Below are 18,261 nucleotides of genomic sequence, written 5' to 3' on the forward strand. Positions count from 1 at the left end.
CCAAAGTGGCAAATGCTTGGTCACCTGGAGGGCCAGAATATTCTCTGATATTTATTGTGAGGACTTATATGTGATTTGGAAGGCAAAACTCATAAACTCATAAAGGTCACCAATACTGGACCTCTCTATAGTTGGTTTTTTAAAGATTTATTTTTATTATTTTTAATTATTGTGGTAATTTGAATGTAATTGGCCCTCATAATCTCATAGAGAGTGGCACTATTAGGAGGTGTGGCCTTGTTGGAGTGGGTATGGCCTTGTTAGAGGAAGTGTGTCACTGTGGGGGTGGGCTTTGAGGTTTCCTATGCTCAGGATACCACCCAGTGTCTCAGCCGACTTTCTGTTGTCTGCAAGGTGTATGTGTATATGTGTGTGAATTTGTGCATGAGTGTGCACATGGAAGTGTAAGTGAGGAGGCCAGAGTATTAGATCATTGGGAACTGGCGTTACAGGTTGCCATGAGGCACTCAATGAGGATGCTGGGGACCAAATGTGTGTTCTCTGCAAGGGCAGTTAGGGGTCTTAGCCTCTGACCATCTCTCCTGACCCTCTCTATAGTTTTAACTTCTCAGAAGCATCTTCACTGAGCTCAGCAGCTTCTCCATACAGTTCAGGTTTCCCTACCCTGTCTGGATTCCCACCGAGGTTTCTGTCCCCATGAGTTGTGAGTCTCTGACTCTTCTTGTCTGTCCAACTTGCTGGCAGCAGTTTTCCTGCCCCTGCCTCAGCCCCTCGGTTCTAAGATGAGTCTAAGAAGATGACTGGTTGTCTGGTTTTATTTTTCTTGCTGTGTGTTTGGGATGCTCACCTCCAACAATCTCATGCTGGACCATGATGCTTACCCTTTCAAGACTTCTCAAGTGCCTAGCAAATAGAGCCTCCTCTAGAGCCGGATCAATGCTTGTGACCCAGTTAAGTAAGGCCTGCTAACACAGCCACTGTCATGTTCTAAGTGTCAGCGAAAGTTCTTGGATGCAGGGTTAAGAGGACACTGGGCCAGATTAGTGAGTAAGGAATTTATGGGAAGAGTTACCAATGCCATGGTCAGACAGACAACATGGTGGGGGCTCTGAAGAAAAGAATCTGGGCTCGTGAGGCAGGAAGAGATCTCTTTCCTTATAGCTCTCTGGGGAATTTTCACAGCATAGGCCTGCAGTCAAGCTCTCTGATTCACAGATAGGAAGAAGGGAAGGGGATGGGGAGCAGGATGTATGGCCACTGAAGCCCCTCTTGGATGTAAACTCACTTCCCTAGCGAGAAATCCTGGCATCTGTGAGACTGTTAGTTAAGTCAAAAACTGCACCTTAGTTGGGGATTGTGAATATCTGCAAGCTGCTGTGGGTACTTCGGCTGCAGTAGCTTAGTCTGGAGCCTAACAGCCAGTACCTTCTTTATGCTCGGTTAACGTTATTTACAACATTATCTTGAAATAAAAGTGAAAACATAAATGGCCTCAACACACATTTTGAAACATTCTTTACCACTGAAAATAATTTTCATGTGCATGGGTGTTTTGACTGCATGTGTATCTGCATCACATGTATGCCTGTTGCCTATGGAGGCCAAAAGGGTGTTTGATCTCCTGGGATTGAAGTTGCAGATGATTGAGAGCTGCCTAATGTGGGTGCTGGGTCTTCTGCAGCAGAAGTGCACACTCTTACCCTCTGGACCATCTCTCTAGCCCCACCATGTGAATTCATACATGATGTGTATTTTCCGCTCTCTTTGGTAAACTCCCAAGAGTCAAATCACTGGGTCATGCAGTTATGTTCGGAATTTAACATTTGGAAAGAGCCAGACTGTCCTTTAAAGTGGCTGCATGGCTTTTCATTCTCACCAGCCATGCACAGGGCTCTGACTTCTCCACAGCAACGCTTGACATCTTTTTGTTTTGCTAGCTGTCATCTGAGGAGGTGAGAACTAGCCAGCCTCTCACCGTGGTTTTGATTTACATTGCCCTAATGACTGATAGTTCTGAGTATCTGTATGAGTTACTTGGCTGTTACTGTGATAACACGTGGCCAAGGCAACTTCTAGAAGGAAGGGTTTATTTCAGCTCACAGTTCTAGAGGGATGAGAGTATCATGATGGAGAGGCATGGCAGCAAGCAGCAGGCTGGAACAGGAAGCTGAGAGCTTACATCTTGAGACACAAATGGTAATTGGCTGAGGCCTTAAAACTTCAAAGCTCACTCCCCCAATGGCATACTTCCTCCATCAAGGTCACATATCCTAAGCCTCCCCAAAACAGTGCCACAACCGGGGACTAAACATTCAAACATCTGAGCCCATGGGGGACCTCGGCCTTCAAACTGTCACAGAACCTCCCCAAATCTCATTCTCCAAATGCCTTCCGATGTGACACAATTTCATTTTTGCTTCCCTGAGCCTCTCAGCAAAGCAGGTGATTTCAGTCCCACATCTTCGTTTCCTGGGTCTAACCCTCACTCTGATGCATAATATGGGCACACAAACCACTTAGATTCCCTTCTCAACATGGTCTGATGCAAAGAACTTCTTCCACTGATAGACTTACCTATTGTGGGGAAAATCAGCCACCTCTGAATCCTGTTCTGATGCCCTTCACACTTTAGGAGCTGTGACTCACCCATACATCCATTCACTCCTCATACATCACACATTAATATAACACATTTTATGAATGACAGCTTGGCAATCTATTAGGGAAGGGGGTCTGGGGAAGATGATCATTTCAACAATGAGACAGAACACTCTGAGACTGAGGCTGGTGGGGGAGAGGATTTATTTGAAGCTCTTTGATACATTTTAGATCTTCACAGAATCATTTTGGATGCTGGCAAAGCCTGCCTAGACATATTAGGGAATGTGGGAAAGAGAGGTTAAAGAATCTGGGGTACTAAGTTACACTTGAACCTGTAAAGGAAGCATAATGTCAGTGACTTGTTCCTTCCCATCAAGGGCTGGAGAAGGAAGCCTTGAGCATGAGGGCTATAGCCACCCAGCTTCCCAAGAGGGTAGGTTTCAAGGGGTGAAGGAATAGGCACAGCTACTTCTTGGAAAGTCTCAGATCTTGCACTGGCAGCACACAGGGCCACAGCAGCAGGGCTTGCAGCAGCTGGACTGGCAGCAGCAGGGCTTGCAGCAGCTGGATTGGCAGCAACAGGGTTTGCAGCAGCTGGATTGGCAGCAGCAGGGTTTGCAGCAGCTGGACTGGCAGCAGCAGGGCTTGCAACAGCTGGACTGGCAGCAGCAGGGCTTGCAGCAGCTGCACTCACAGCAGCAGGGCTTGCAGCAGCTGGACTGGCAGCAGCAGGGCTTACAGCAGCTGGACTGGCAACAACCACAGGAGCCACAGCCCCCACAGGAGCCACAGCCCCCCTTGCAGCCCCCACAGGAACCACAGCCCCCCTTGCAGCCCCCACAGGAACCACATCCCCCCTTGCAGCCCCCACAGGAACCACAGCCTCCCTTGCAGCCCCCACAGGAGCCACAGCCCCCACAGGAACCACAGCCTCCCTTGCAGCCTCCACAGGAGCCACAGCCTCCCTTGCAGCCTCCACAGGAGCCACAGCCTCCCTTGCAGCCCCCACAGGAACCACAGCCTCCCTTGCAGCCTCCACAGGAGCCACAGCCTCCACAGGAGCCACAGCCTCCCTTGCAGCCTCCACAGGAGCCACAGCCCCCACAGGAGCCACAGCCTCCCTTGCAGCCTCCACAGGAGCCACAGCCCCCACAGCTGGAGCAGGAACAGGCAGGCACACAGCAGCACACAGGCTTGCAGCAGCACACAGGCTTGCAGCAGCAGGAGCCACAGCCTCCACAGCTGGAGCCACAGCCTCCTGAACAGCCACAGCAGCTCATGGTTCTGGTGTTTGGTTGAGGATGGAGGAGGTTAGAGGAGCAGATAGAGAGGAAGTGTGCAGATGTGGAGCCTCCTGAGCCTGGGCCCTTTATATCCCTGCCCAGGTCAGGTGTGAAGCCGTACATGGTTGCTTCCTGGTTCCTGTTTGTGTCATTTACCCCAAGGAAATCTTGTTTGTTTTCATTTCAAGTTGATCTACTTGTGCCACTATTGATAGAAGTTCCTGGAAAGTGGCTTCCAAAATGGCAGCTCATGTGCTTCCTGTTCTGGGTGTGAGGGGGCATGAGGTTGAACTATGATGTACGTGTCAGACTTCTTTTGGCAGAGGTCAACCCAGGCACCACAGCTGCCGTCTTGTGTAGATAATGCCTGGGCTGTGAGCTCACAGTGTCTACCTCTGCTTGGGGCAGGACCTCCACTTGGATCCTGGCCAACTGGCTCACCCCATGATGGAATGCTGTCCTTTTACCCCAAGTTTGAGTTTCCCTCCCTGGTGGAGGTGCTGCACACAGCCTGAGCACTCCAGCCACATGGTTCTGTGTATCCCCTGGTGAGACAGTCCTCTTCCTTCAGTTATTACCCTTTTGAGGGGAAGCATCTGTAGAGAGACATGCCCGTGCTGAGACCTGTGCAGGCAGAGGGCCTAGGGTGCCCAGAGTCTGCAGGTTGCAAACAAAAGTCTTGGAGATTTGTGTAAACAAATAACCAAACACCAACTGGACTTACAAAACAACAGAATTATGTTCTTCCTCAGTTCTAGAAGCCAGAAGTAAGATGTCAAGGTATCAATAATGCTTCATTCCTTTTCAAGTCTTTTCTGATTTCTGGTGGCTCCAGACTTCCCTTAGCATCCCTTGGCATCCCTCGGCATCCCTCCAACCTCTGTGTCCTCACCTGGTGGTCTCTGCATCTTGTCACCTAGGGCTCTGGTCTTTAGATCACCTCACTCTTGTCACCACTGAAAACATCCTATTTCTAATAGGATCCCTGCTACGTAGCTGACCTGGCTAGTTTTGTGTCGACTTGACCCAAAAGAGGGGACCTCAATTGAGAAAATGCCTCCATAGATCTAGCTGTAGGGTATTTTCTTAATTAGAGATGGATGTGGGCCCAGCCCATTGTGGATGGTGCCATTCCTGTGATGGTGGTCCTGGTTCTAGAAGAAAGCAGGCTGAGAAAGCCATGATGAACAAGCCAGTAAGCAGTACCCCTTTGTGGCCTCTCCATCAGCTCTTGTGTCCAGACTTCAGCCCTGCTTGAGTTCTGTCCTGACTTCCTTCAGTGATGGACTGTGATGTGGAAGTATCAGCTCTTTCCTCCCCAACTTCTTTTTGGTCATGCTGTTTTGCTGTAGCAATAACCCTGATTAGGAAAAGTACCCATTTCTTCTGAGTTGAAACACTTCCTTCCTGGAGGGAGGAGGGAGACACAGAAAGCTCATGAAGTTAATATTCACACGGCCCTTTCCTAAGGTCACGTACAAGACTTTCCTACCGGACAAACTGCCTGCAAGTTCTAGAGGGTGCTGCAGGGACACAGCTCTCCGAAGTAGTCACCCGTGCTGGGGGTGGGCTTTTCAGTGATACAGCTGCCTTTTAAGGTGTATCTGCTCCCGTGACTACTCACCCACTCTCCTATAAGAAACCTCAATAAACCCACCTGTGCACTAAGCTAGAATGGAGTGGAACCCATTTGGTGTCCTATGCAGGGCGTTTCTACACGTCTTTCTAGGAAAATTCACATAGCACAACTGAGACCTAAACAGACAGAGACCATTATGAATTATGGAGGAGTGGTCCCTAAGACAGGTGCTGAGACACACTTGTGTGAGGGTGGAGCATTTGCAGGGACGATCTTGACTTTACCTTTTTCCACATGGCATGAGATGGTGCGCCTCTCATGAGTGGTGACGGCATGTTCCCTGTGATGGACGATGCATCATGCAGTTGAGGCCAAGCCATCTGAGAGAGGAATCCCAAGGTGACCACCCTTCTCTAATTGTTATAGTGTGTCATGCCTTCTTAGTGGATGGGGGTGTGCCACACTAGTATGACAGTGCCCCAAATGGCTGGTGGCCTACAGAATATGTTTCAGTCCCTGAAAGTAGTAGTAGTATGGCGTGGGATTATAAGCGGTCTGTATCGTCAGTCATGTGGCTTTGTGTCGGTGGTAAGACTTGCAATTGGGGCTCATTTGTCTTCTTCCCTGCATAAGGAAGATTGACAGTGGGGGATGCCTGCAGATGCTCATCTACACAGTAGCCTCTGATTTGACAGCACAGAGGAGAAATGCAGGATGGTGTGGAGGGGCTTGCTTGGGGGCCGGAAAAGGGAGAAGTTAGGACTCTGCTAGAGAGCTGTTCCTGGGATCCAAAAACTTGGACACCGTGGGAAGAATCAGACAGTGAGGAAGGAGACAGCAAGGCAGAAGTGGTAACAGATTGTCCTCAGGTCCAACCTTCAACACAGAGGCGGGGTTGGGGGGAGCTGTGATTCTGCATGCTGACAGGTGCCTTCCTAAGGGCCCAGGCCAGAAGGTTAGGATCGTCAGGGATGAAACTGCTTAAACTGGGAAAGACTTTCAAACAAGCCATGGCAGAGCTGCTCACAGCCTGGCTCAAAAGGCTCTAGAACATGACAATGGGATCAGTCTAAGTGCTGTGAAAACAGGAACCAAGTAACGTGACCACACATTTCTCCTCAAGACAAAGGCTGCATGGCCCGAGCAGATAAGAAAAAGATCCACGCCCAGTGAACTGGCTCCTAAAGGCATTAGACACACTTGGTTACACCCAGAGGTCCCTGAGAGTACTGAGGACTGGAAGACTGTGGAGGAAAGACTGTCATTAATTACTGAGAGAACTGGGCATGAGAGAGGCGGCGTGTGATTCCTAGTTTACTGGGCCAGATGGGATCGTGTTCATAGGAAAGTTTAGAGCGAGGTTGATTTAGCAGGACCTCAGGACTGATACAGAGCTTTAGTGGGACACATTCGGTGTGAAGAAACAGCTCTGCTGGATTTGAATCACTTAAAACCAATGCGTAAATCAGGTTTAAAAGTGCTGAGTGGTACCAGGTCCTGGGCTCATTGCATGAGTTAGCTGTTTGAAACCTGGAGCTTATGCAGGGACGCTTGGCTCAATCTGGGAGGAGGGGACTGGACCTGCCTAAACTGAGTCTACCAGGTCGATCTCAGTCCTCGGGGGAGGCCTTGCTCTGGAGGAGGTGGGAATGGGGGGTGGGCTGGGGGGAAGGGGAGGGGGCAGGAAGGGGGAGAACAAGGGAATCTGTGGCTGTTATGTAGAACTGAATAGTATTGTAAAATAAAATTTAAAAAAAAGAAAAAAAAAGTTGCTGAAGCAATCAAGAAGGGATGAGAGAAAGGGAGAGACTAAGTGTCACAAAAGCAATGTATCGCTGGTGACGTTAAGCTGAGCCTGCAAGTGCTGTGACTGCCCAGCCTCTCTCATCATAAGAGGACATTTTCCCTTTCTGTTCTTGATTCTCTGGGGATCTCTAAGTTTAATTCACTTTCAAAGAAGAAAGGACCAGAACAACTGCCTTCACTAGGTGGCACACTGGCTTTGGTGGCATGGGTGGATATCATTATGGTAAAGAATACATATACATATACATATACATATACATATACATATACATATACATATACAGTTTTGTTGTTTTTCAAGAAAGGTTTCTCTGTGTACCTTTGTGCCTTTCCTGGAACTCACTCGGTAGTCCAGGCTGGCCTCCAACTCACAGAGATCTGCCTGGCTCTGCCTCTAGAGTGCTGGGATTAAAGGCGTGTGCCACCACTATATATATATATATATATATATTGTGAGCCTAGCCTTTAACGGCCAAGCCATGGATACGTAGCCTGGACTGGCCATCTCCTGTGATGAGATTGGTGACTACCCCAATTGTCATCAGAGAGCCTTCATCCAGTAACTGATGGAAACAGACGCAGAGACCCACAGCCAAACACTAGGTGGAGCTCGGGGAACCCTGCAGAAGAGAGGAAGGAAGGATTGTCAGAGCCAGAGGGGTCAAGGACAGCACAAGAAAACCCACAGAAACAACTAACCTGGCTCATTAGAACTCCCAAAGTTTGAACCAATAACCAGGGAGCCTGCTTGGGACCGACCTAAGCCCTCTACACGTATGTGACAGTTGTGTAGCTTAGTCTACTTGTGGGACTCCTAACAGTGGGAGCAGGGGCTGTTTCTAACGCTTTGGCTGGCTCTTGGGAACCTATTCCTCATTCTGGATTGCCTTGCCCACCCTAAATCCAAGGGAAGGTGCTTAGTCTCACTGTAACTTGTTTTGCCATGCTTTGTTGACACCCATGGGAGGCCTGCCCCTTTCTGAACAGAAACAGAGGAGTGGATGGGGGGCGGGGGAGTGGAGAGGAGGTGGGGGGGGAGCGAATAGGAGGAGAGGAGGAGGGGAAACTGCAGTCAGGGATGTAAAATAAGTTAATTAATTTAATTTTAAAAAGTGTACATTTATAGGGGAGATACTTTCAGTTTATGCAAATAACTCATTTAACTGCCCACAAATTTCAGCAGGAGTAGGTCTTCCCTGCAGCAGTCATTGCTGCAGTATTCTTTTTTAAAAATTTAATTTTAAAATATTTTTTAATTTAATTTAATTCTTAATTTAAAATATTTTTTTAAAGATTTACTATGAAAGATTTTGTTTTTAAGTGTGTGTGTGTGTGTGTGTGTGTGTGTGTGTGTATGTATGTATGTGTGTTATGTATACATGAGTGTGAGTAGAGTGCATTTGGAGGCCAGAAGAGGGTGTTGATCCCCTGGAGCTGGAGTTAGAAGCAGTTGTGAGCTGCCTGACACATGGGTGTTGGGAACTGAACTGAGGTCCTCTGGAAGAGCAGCAAGCACTTTTAATTGCTGAGCTGCCTCTTCAGCCATTGTTGTTGTTGTTATTATTATTATCAAATTATGTGTACATGAGTGGAGGTGCCTGGAGAGTCCAGAAGAGGACGTCAGACCTCCTGAAGCTAGAGTTACATGTTGGTTCAAGCCTCCTGACATGGGTGCTGGGAGCTGAACTTGGGTCCTCTGCAAGAGCAATATGCACTCTTAACTACTTGAGATCTCTCTCCAGCCCCCGTGTTCCAAAGACAAGTCTGTGTTTTCTTTGTTCCTTCTGCACTCTTTGGAATTCTATGTTCAAAGGTTGAGTTTGGAAGTGCCCCCCACATCCCCCGCAAGTCTATTTTCTAAAAGGCTTAGTGTTTATTGGTGAAATCAGTGAAACTGCTCTGCAAAAGTTTTTACTTAGAAATTCAATTCCTTTGGTGTCCTTACATTTCACTTTCTTTAGTGTGTGAGGGGGTGCACATGGATCATGGCACATATGTGGAGGTCAGAGGACAAACTTGCAGAAGTGGGTTCTCTCCTTCCACTGTGGGTGACACTGGCATGCTAGCAAGTGCTTTGACTTGCTGAGCCATGTCACCAGCCCTAGAAGTCCAATTTTCATTAAATGATTGCAGGACTGTTAGGGTTGTGGGCTTCTGCTTGAGTGAGGTATGGCAGCTGCTGTCTTTCAAGACCCCAAGTGTGTGAGCCAGCAGCACACGCTCTTCCTGCCAACCCAGTGACTTATTTCTCTGTTCTCTTCTCTTCTCTTCTCTTCTGCTGAGGATTTTCAGTTTTACTGATCAGTTCAATGAAATGCCTTTATTTTTCTTTGGCTTTATTATTTTATTTTGATGTGTTTCATTTCTAGTTCATTAGCTATGAACCAGTGTCTGTTAGTGTTTTCTGTATTCCTTTATTTGCTTTTCTTCCCTGTCTTTAGTTTTTAAAGGGAGACACTTGGGCTAATTGATTCTTTCAGCACCTGTGTTTGGATGCTATTAATTTCCATCCAAACATGACTTTAGATGCACTCCCCAACATGGGTTGGGTTATTTGCATCCTTGTGGCGGCTTGCCTTTCCCCAGGATCCCACCAGCCTCCCCAAGGCTTAGCCACATCTGCCCTGCAGTGATCACCCAACATGTCTGTGGTTGTCATCACTGGATGTTCTTGTCTCTACCTAGAACTCTGTGCAATGGACATGCTCTGTTTACCACTGACTTGGGCAACCTTTAACCTTGAGTCTATTAAATAAACAAATGGGGGACTATTTGTGATGAATGGATGGGGGCAAGAATGCAAAGAGAGAACAGAGCTGAAGGGTAGGGATATAGTGAATGTTTTCTGAGAGAAAGGAGCCACAAAAGAGCAAGATTTGCCAGTGAAGGAACGTTTATTGATTGATGCTTCAGGATTGACAGGATCTTTAATCACATGATTTAATCATAATTTTTCTTTCAGCAGCTCATGCTTGTACCTTAGGGGTTGGGAGGCTGATCTATGGCCATGGACACCTCAGATAAAGTGGGTGCTGGGGGCCTTAGATGTCTACATTTGGAGCCTTAGATCTTGCATTGGCAGCACACAGGGACACAGCAGCAGGGCTTGCAGCAGCTGGACTGACAGCAGGAGGACCCACAGCCTGAAGAGCAGCAGGGTTTGCAACAGCTGGATTGACAGCAACAAGGCTTGCAGCAGCTGGACTGGCAGCAGGAGGACCCACAGCCTGAAGAACAGCAGGGCTTGCAGCAGCTGGACTGACAGCAGCAAGGTTTACAACAGCTGGACTGACAACAGCAGGGTTTACAGCAGCTGGATTGACAGCAGGAAGACCCACAGCCTGAAGAGCAGCAAGGCTTGCAGCAGCTGGACTGGCAGCAGCTAGATTTGCAGCCTCCACAGGAGCCACAGCCTCCACAGGAGCCACAGCCTCCCTTGCAGCCTCCACAGGAGCCACAGCCTCCCTTGCAGCCCCCACAGGAGCCACAGCCCCCACAGGAGCCACAGCCTCCACAGGAGCCACAGCCTCCCTTGCAGCCCCCACAGGAGCCACAGCCTCCACAGGAGCCACAACCTCCCTTGCAGCCCCCACAGGAACTACAGCCTCCCTTGCAGCCCCCACAGGAGCCACAGCCTCCCTTGCAGCCCCCACAGGAACTACAGCCTCCACAGGAGCCACAGCCTCCCTTGCAGCCCCCACAGGAACTACAGCCTCCCTTGCAGCCTCCACAGGAGCCACAGCCTCCCTTGCAGCCTCCACAGGAGCCACAGCCCCCACAGGAGCCACAGCCTCCACAGCTGGAGCAGGAACAGGCAGGCTTGCAGCAGCACACAGGCTTGCAGCAGCACACAGGCTTGCAGCAGCAGGAGCCACAGCCTCCACAGCTGGAGCCACAGCCTCCACAGCTGGAGCCACAGCCTCCTGAACAGCCACAGCAGCTCATGGTTCTGGTGTTTGGTTGAGGATGGAGTAGGTCAGAGGAGCAGATAGAGAGAGGAGTGTGCAGATGTGGAGCCTCCTGAGCCTGGGGCCTTTATATCCCTGCCCAGGGTCAAGTGTGAGGTTGCACGTGGTCACTTCCTGATTGTTCTTTGTTTTTCCCCTAGTGCAGCTCTAGGTCAATGTAGTAAACATTGCTCTGTCCTGTGACCCACTTCCTCCATATCAGTGGTTTTCCTACAGATCTTCAGGACTTGGCTCCCCAGGATCTGGTGCTCCTGGGCACAGAAGTGCTTCACTTGGGCCCTGGGCCCTGCAGCCTGGGTGTCTCACAGCATGGTGAGTTTTCTCCTTGTTTATTCCTTTCCACTCCATTGTCTTATGGAAACACTGGGCTCTCCTGGTTCTTCATTTAACTTGGACAAGATTGAGAGCCTGTTCTAACTATGTCTCAGGGCAGAATGCCAGCGCAGGGTCTCTGGCTCTTTGGATGCCTTCAGGCTCCTTGCTCTGCAGCCTTCTTGGAGTCTTTCATGCCTCTGTTTCCTCCTTGGCTGGTCCTGCTTCATGGTCTCTCAGGGCCGTTGTTCTCAGGTGCTGCCCTCGCCCAGGTTTTTTGTTTGTTTCGTTTTTATGGGACAGTTCTTTCTGTTCTCTCCTCTTTCTACTCTTGCTCTCTGAAACTCCATAGCTTTCCTGCAGTCCCCCGTCAGCTCTCCCAGCTGTCCAGCCCACCATGGTCTGAAGTGCCCTGGGACCCAGCAGTCATTTCACAGACTCCCTCCCTCGGCTTTAAGCAGCTTCTCAAAGGCCCAGGGCAGGTGGTTAACAGTCTGCAGTCTCGGGGTCAGGCCTTTCTCAGGCTCTGATCTGTTACCTCCACTTTGCACACTCACAGGTGTCCCATGCTTCAGGGGGGCTTTGCCTACCTCTGTCCAGGCACTCATCTTTGACCTTCTTCACCCCAAAAGGAGCGACAGAAGGCACACAGCGCTCTCTCTCTCTCCTCTCTCTCTCTCTCTCTCTCTCTCTCTCTCTCTCTCTCTCTCTCTCTCTCTCTCTCAGGGCTCATTACTTTCTGAAGATGTTGTTACCTGGATTTCTTTGTGTTCTTGACTGGTGGATTTTTTTAAAACATCCATGCCTTTGTAGGCTTTAAAAAGTCAGTACATATACAAAATAAGGGCCTTTGCCATGACCTTTCCACAGGCACGTGCTACACTACACCTTGATCATAGTCATCTTCTCTAATGCCCTGTTTGGAAAAAAAAAGTGTGCGTGTATGATGTGCATTCATGGATGTGTGTGCTCGTGTTTGTGTGTGTGATTGCTGGTGCTTGTGCCATGGTGCTGTGTTTGGTCAGGGCACAGCCTCGGGTATTCACAGCCTCGGGTATTCACCCTCTACCTTGTTTGAGGCAGGGTCTCTTGTTTGCTGCTGTGTCACAGGGCTGGCTGCCCCATGAGCCTCTAGTAATTCCTCTGTGTCTGTGTCTCATCCGGCTGGAGGGGCACTAGGATGATAGATGTGCCCTACTTTGTGTGTGGTTTCACCTTCACGTGGTGTCTCAGTTAGGGTTTCTATTGATGTGGCAAAACACTGTGACCAAAAAGTAAGTTGGGGAGGAAAGGATTTTTTTTACGCTTACACGTCTATATCACTGTTCATCATCGAAGGGGGTCAGGACAGGAACTCAGCCAGGGCAGGAACCTGGAAACAGGGGCTGCTACAGAGGCTGTGGAGGGGTGCTGCTTACTGACTTGCTTTTCCTGGCTTGTTCAGCCTGTTTTATTATAGAACCCAAGACCACCAGGCCAGGGATGACCCCACTCATAATGGGCTGGGCCCTCCCAAATCAATCACTAATTAATAAAATGCTCTACAGCCCAGTCTTATGGATGCATTTTCTTAACTGAGGCTCCCTTCTCTCTGATGACTCTAGCTTGTGTCTACTTGCCATTAAACTAACCAGCACTGGGTTTGGGGACCTGAACTTGGGTCCTCATGCTGGCACAGCAAATGCTTTACCTACTGAGCTGTCTCCCAGCCCTCTTGTTGCCTGTCTGTCTGTCTGTCTGTCTCTCTCTCTTTCCTTCCTTCCCTTCCTTTTTCTTTTTTACTTTCATGACCTTTCATTTCCCCCTGGATCCCACTTATGAAAGAAAGCAGGTGGCATTTATCCTTGTGAGGCTGGCTAACTTCACGTATCAGGTCTATCTTCTTTATGGCTAAATAAAGACTATTTCATTTACAAATAGTATTTATTCCTTGTTCATCTATTGATGGATATCTAGACTATTGTAAAACAAGGCTATTGGGAACAGAGTCACTATGGGAGAGCCAGATGTTTCTGGTGTGTTCTGAACACATTATTTTGGGTCTACACCAAGAGGCAGTAGAGCTGAGTCATATGGTGGCTCTGTGTTCAGGCTACTGATTTTTGCATGTTGATTTTATATCCTTTGCACTTTGCTGAATGTATTATATCTTAGAGGTTTCTACTGGTCTTTCATGTGTCTTAAGTATAGAGTCCTATCAACTATCAACAGGGACAGTTTGACTCCTTAATTCCTATTTCTATAGCATTCTTCCTCTTGACTTCCTTACAGCTATGATTAACATTTCAAGCACTGTGTTTCTTGTTCCTAAGGTTTTCAGTTGTCCCCTGTTCAATATAATGCTAATTATAAGTTTCTTGTATATAGCTTTTGTTATATTGAGGTATGCTTCTTTTATTCCTACTTTCTTTAGAGCTTTTATAATGGAGTGATGTTGCATTTGTCAAAGATTTTCTCTGCATCTGTTGACATGATCATCTGACTTTTGTCTTTGGTTCTATCCAAATGCTGTATTACATTGTGGTTTGTGAGTACTGAACCTTCATTGAGTTCCTGAAATTAACCTGATTATGCTGTAGGATCTTTTAAACATGTTGAATTTAGTTTGAAGGTGAGAATTTATGCATCTATGCTCATTGGGGAAATTGGTCTACAGTTTTTGCTGTTAATGCATTTTTATCCACTATCTATATCAGGATACTGACTTTAGAGCTTGAGGCTAGAAGAATTCCTCCCCTTTCTATTTTAGGGAAACGTTTAGTAGAAACCAGCAGTGAGTCAATCTCATCCAAGTTTTTCTGTGTTGAGACTCTATTACTGCCTCAACACCACAGAGTATTTTAGATCAGATTAAGCATTCTATAGCCTCTCAGTCTAATTCTGGTAGGTTATATGTGTCTAGGAATTTATCAGTTTCCTCAAGGGCTTCCAATTTATTGGCACATTAAATTTGAAGCCCAATAATCCCTTGGGTTTCAGTGACATCTGAAAATACCCCTTTCACCTCTAATTTTATTAATTTAGACATTTTTCTTAAATTTTCTTTTAGATTTATTTATTTGTTTTTATGTGTATGAGTGTTTGGTCTGCAAGTATGTCTGTGTACCATGTGCCTATAGAGGTCAGAAAAGGGCATTAGATCTTCTAGAACTTGAGTTACAGATGGTTGTAAGCTGCTGTGTAGGTTCTGGGAACAGAACCTTGGTCCTCTGCAAGGGCAGCCGATGCTATTAACTGCAGATTTATCTTTCTAGCTCTGTCTTTTCCTTTTTTTCTTATCCAAGGCCCCTCTGCCCTTTTAAAATCCCATATGGGGAATCACACCCAAGGCCTCATGCATACCAGGAAAGAATTCTGCTACTAAACTACACCTCCAGCTCTCCTTTCTTTTTGTTAGTTTGGCTAAGAATTTTTCAATGTTTTTTTTCTTTTCTTTTTGAAGAGCCAACTCTTGGTTTCATTAAGACTTTTGTATTAGTCTTTCGATTTCTATACATTAATTTCAGCTCTGAATTTTACTATTTTGTCCCTTCTACCAGCTTTGATTTGTCTTTTTATTTTCTAATACCTTGAGATGGATCATTGGCTCATTTATTTAAGATTGCCTTGTTTTTTCTAATGTAGACATTGGCAACTCTAAATTTTTGTTTGAGAACTATTTTTGCTCTGTCCCACTGAGTATGGTGTCCTGGTTGGTTTTTATTGTTAACTTGACACCATCTAGAATTGTCTGGGAATAGAGACTTCAATTGAAGAATTGCCTCATTCAAATTGGTCTGTGGCTGTGGTATTCTAATTGTACTGAAATGTGATTTTGATTGTATGTTAATAAATAAAGAAGCCCGGGGGTCAGAGCTATTAGAGCCATAGCAAGAGTGTGGCAGTGGTGGCACACACCTTTAATCCCAGCACTTGGTAGAAGAGCTAGGTAGATCTCTGTGTGTTCAGGGATACAGCCAACATTGGAGACATACGCCTTTAAGACTTGGGGGGCTGTACATACAGACAGTGACGAGGCAGTCACATGTTTGGGTTTACAACCAATGAGAAGGCAGAACAAAAAGACTATGAAAAGACATACACACAGGAAGTAGCTCTTTTTTGGAGAGCTAGGACCACCGCAGAAGGAAGGGTGAGATTTTAGCTCTGACCTCTTGGCTTTCTCTTTTACATTGGTTCTGTGTTTCTTATTTAATAAGATGGTTGGTTACATCTACATGTGGCCATATCTGTAAGAGATTATCTTTGATGATTGATGTGGGAGGGGCCAGTCTGGTGAGGGTGGCACCATCCATCCCTAGACAGGTGAGCCAGAGTTGTGTGAGAAAGCTCGCTGATCGTGAGTTGGTGACCAAACCAACAAGCAGTGTTCCTCCATGGTTCCTGTCTCCAGGTTCCTGCCTTGAATTGTCTGACTTCCCTCAAAGGTGGACAGTGACCTGGAGTATAAAATAAAATAAACCCTTTCTACCCTAAGCTGCATTTGGTCTGAGTTTTATCCAACAACAGAATGAAACTAGAACATGTGGTAAACAGTGATTTGGTTTCATTTTATTCTAAGAAGAGAAAATAGAAATCTTACAGAGTTTTGAATAGGCGATATTTCAGTTAGATTATAGCTACAAAATAATGAGCTATACATCAGGAAAATACAAAGAATGAAAGAAATCCTCTGCAATTTAAAATGGAATAGTAGATGAAGACTCAGTAGAAAGTTAGCACCCAGATCCATTGCCAGGAGAACCAAGCACACGAGACAGCTGGCATGGAGAGAAGAGGATATCATCAGATGTCATTCAGGAGTCCCTAGCACTGACAGACACAATCTTTAGGTTCACATGCTTCCTCCATGTGTCATGGGGTTGGGCAACGAGAAACCCAGCAAGGGCACTGTGCAATCACGGAGCAGAGATCTACTCAAGAGATCCCTGAAGTTTCCAGAGAAGGAGGGACAGACCCCTCACAGGAAATGGATGAACACATTGGAATGCTCTTCAGTAACAATGACATAAAACACCAGAAGGCTGGGAGTGGTGGCGAAAGCCTTTAATCTCACTGCTAAGGAGGCAGAGGCAGGCAGATCTCTGTAAACTTGAGGCCATCCAGGCAGACTATATCTTGATAAATAAATAAAATAAATACAATGAAGAAAAGAATGAAGAAGAAAATAAGAACAGAAGAAGGGAGAGCGATTTGGTTTCCACTCTGGGAAAATTTTCTGACCTAAACAAGTTCCTGGTCAGAACTAAACCTTTTTTTCAGGTACACTGATCTTCAATGAATCTATCTGCCAAACTTTCTTTCTTAGGACACTCATGGTGGGTGCCATCTGAACAAGGTGAACCTGGGAAAATCTTGGGCTCTGCTGAGCAGTTCAGAGAGGCAGCCCATAAGTCTTGCACTCTCAAGGAACTTCCCAGGATGACAGCTGGCCTAGGACCCAGAGAAAGAGGAGAAAACCCCATAGAGTTCATCCACCTGGGAGAGATGTCAAAGCCAGCACCTGCAGCCTGCTGGACTGCAAGACATAGGCTTCTGGGACCACAGAACAACTGGGTAAGATCAGCCTACAGCCTGAGACTATGCTGAGATGAAGCCTAGGACCGTGGTGATCAGCAGAGGAGGGGGCTTAAGGAATGCCCAAACTTACCTTTTGATGTTGAAATCCCATATATACTGGTGTGTTAAGACAATCCTCAAGAGAATTAAAAAAGAAAACTATCACAATAGGTGTATTAGTTCTATTCTTGTTGCAGTGATAAAATACCATGTCCAAAACCAACTTGTAGATAAAAGAACTTATTTGGGCTTATCACGACAGGGAAGGCATGGCGTGGCAGCAGAAGCAGGAAGCTGCCTGGTAACATTTCATCTGTGCACAGGAAGCGTGAGCAGAAAGTGGACTGAGGCTATAAGCCATCAAATCCCCCCAGCAGCAATGTGCTTCTTCCAACAGACTCCACCTCCTAAAGGTTCCATACCCTTCCCAAACAGTGCCACCTAGGAGGAACCAAGTGTTCATTCAAATAGGTGAGCCTAGGGGGACATTTCTCATTCAGATTACCAGCCAGCGTGTTTTAAGTCTGAGGTGGGAGACTGATTTTTAGTTTACTTTTAAAACTCATTTATTTTTGACAATTTTCCTGCAGGATGGTTAGTGTTCAATGTCAACTTGACAGACTCTGGACTCAGCTGGGAAGAGAGCCTTTAGGCCTGCGTGGGTATTACCTTGATTTCATTAATTGAGATAAAATGACCTACCCAGGTGCCATGCCCTGGCTGGGGCCCGGGACTGTGTAACTGGAGAGAGGAAGCTGAGCAGCAGCAGTAATTCAGCACTCTCTGCTTCCTGTTTGTGGACATCATGTGACCAGCTGCTTCAAGCTGCTGCTGTCTCCACACTCCTGACATGATGGACTGTAGCTGGGAACTGGGAACCAGAATAAACTGTTTCTTCCTTAAGTTGGCCTTTGTCAGAGCATTTTATCACAACAACAGGAAAAGAAATAAGACACATGAGTAAAGCAGACAAATATAAAACTGACAGAGGAAGGGAGGGAAGGAAGAATGGAAAGGGAAGAAGGGAGGGAGGGAAAAAAGGGAAGAAGGAAAAAGGAAAGGGAAGGATGGGTAGAGGAAGGGAGGGAAAAGGAGAGGAGGGAAGGAAGGAAACAGAACAGAGGAAGGAAGAAAATAAAGAGGGAAGTAGGAGGGAGGGCAGAAGGAAGAACTGGATGCATTCGAACCCTGA

At 47.0% G+C, this 18,261-nt stretch overlaps 1 long non-coding RNA gene across 1 annotated transcript; it reads left to right on the forward strand.

The window, feature by feature from the left end:
- Positions 1-11,381: 11,381 nt before the first annotated feature.
- On the forward strand, positions 11,382-17,972 carry LOC121826859 (uncharacterized). The gene is made up of 4 exons (XR_006069012.2): positions 11,382-11,510; positions 16,819-17,066; positions 17,332-17,540; positions 17,660-17,972. It is a non-coding gene; the product is annotated as an uncharacterized LOC121826859 (long non-coding RNA).
- The last annotated feature ends 289 nt before the right edge of the window (positions 17,973-18,261 follow it).

Source organism: Peromyscus maniculatus, chromosome 1 (assembly GCF_049852395.1).
Source record: "Peromyscus maniculatus bairdii isolate BWxNUB_F1_BW_parent chromosome 1, HU_Pman_BW_mat_3.1, whole genome shotgun sequence".
In the NCBI taxonomy this organism is placed as follows: domain Eukaryota; kingdom Metazoa; phylum Chordata; class Mammalia; order Rodentia; family Cricetidae; genus Peromyscus; species Peromyscus maniculatus.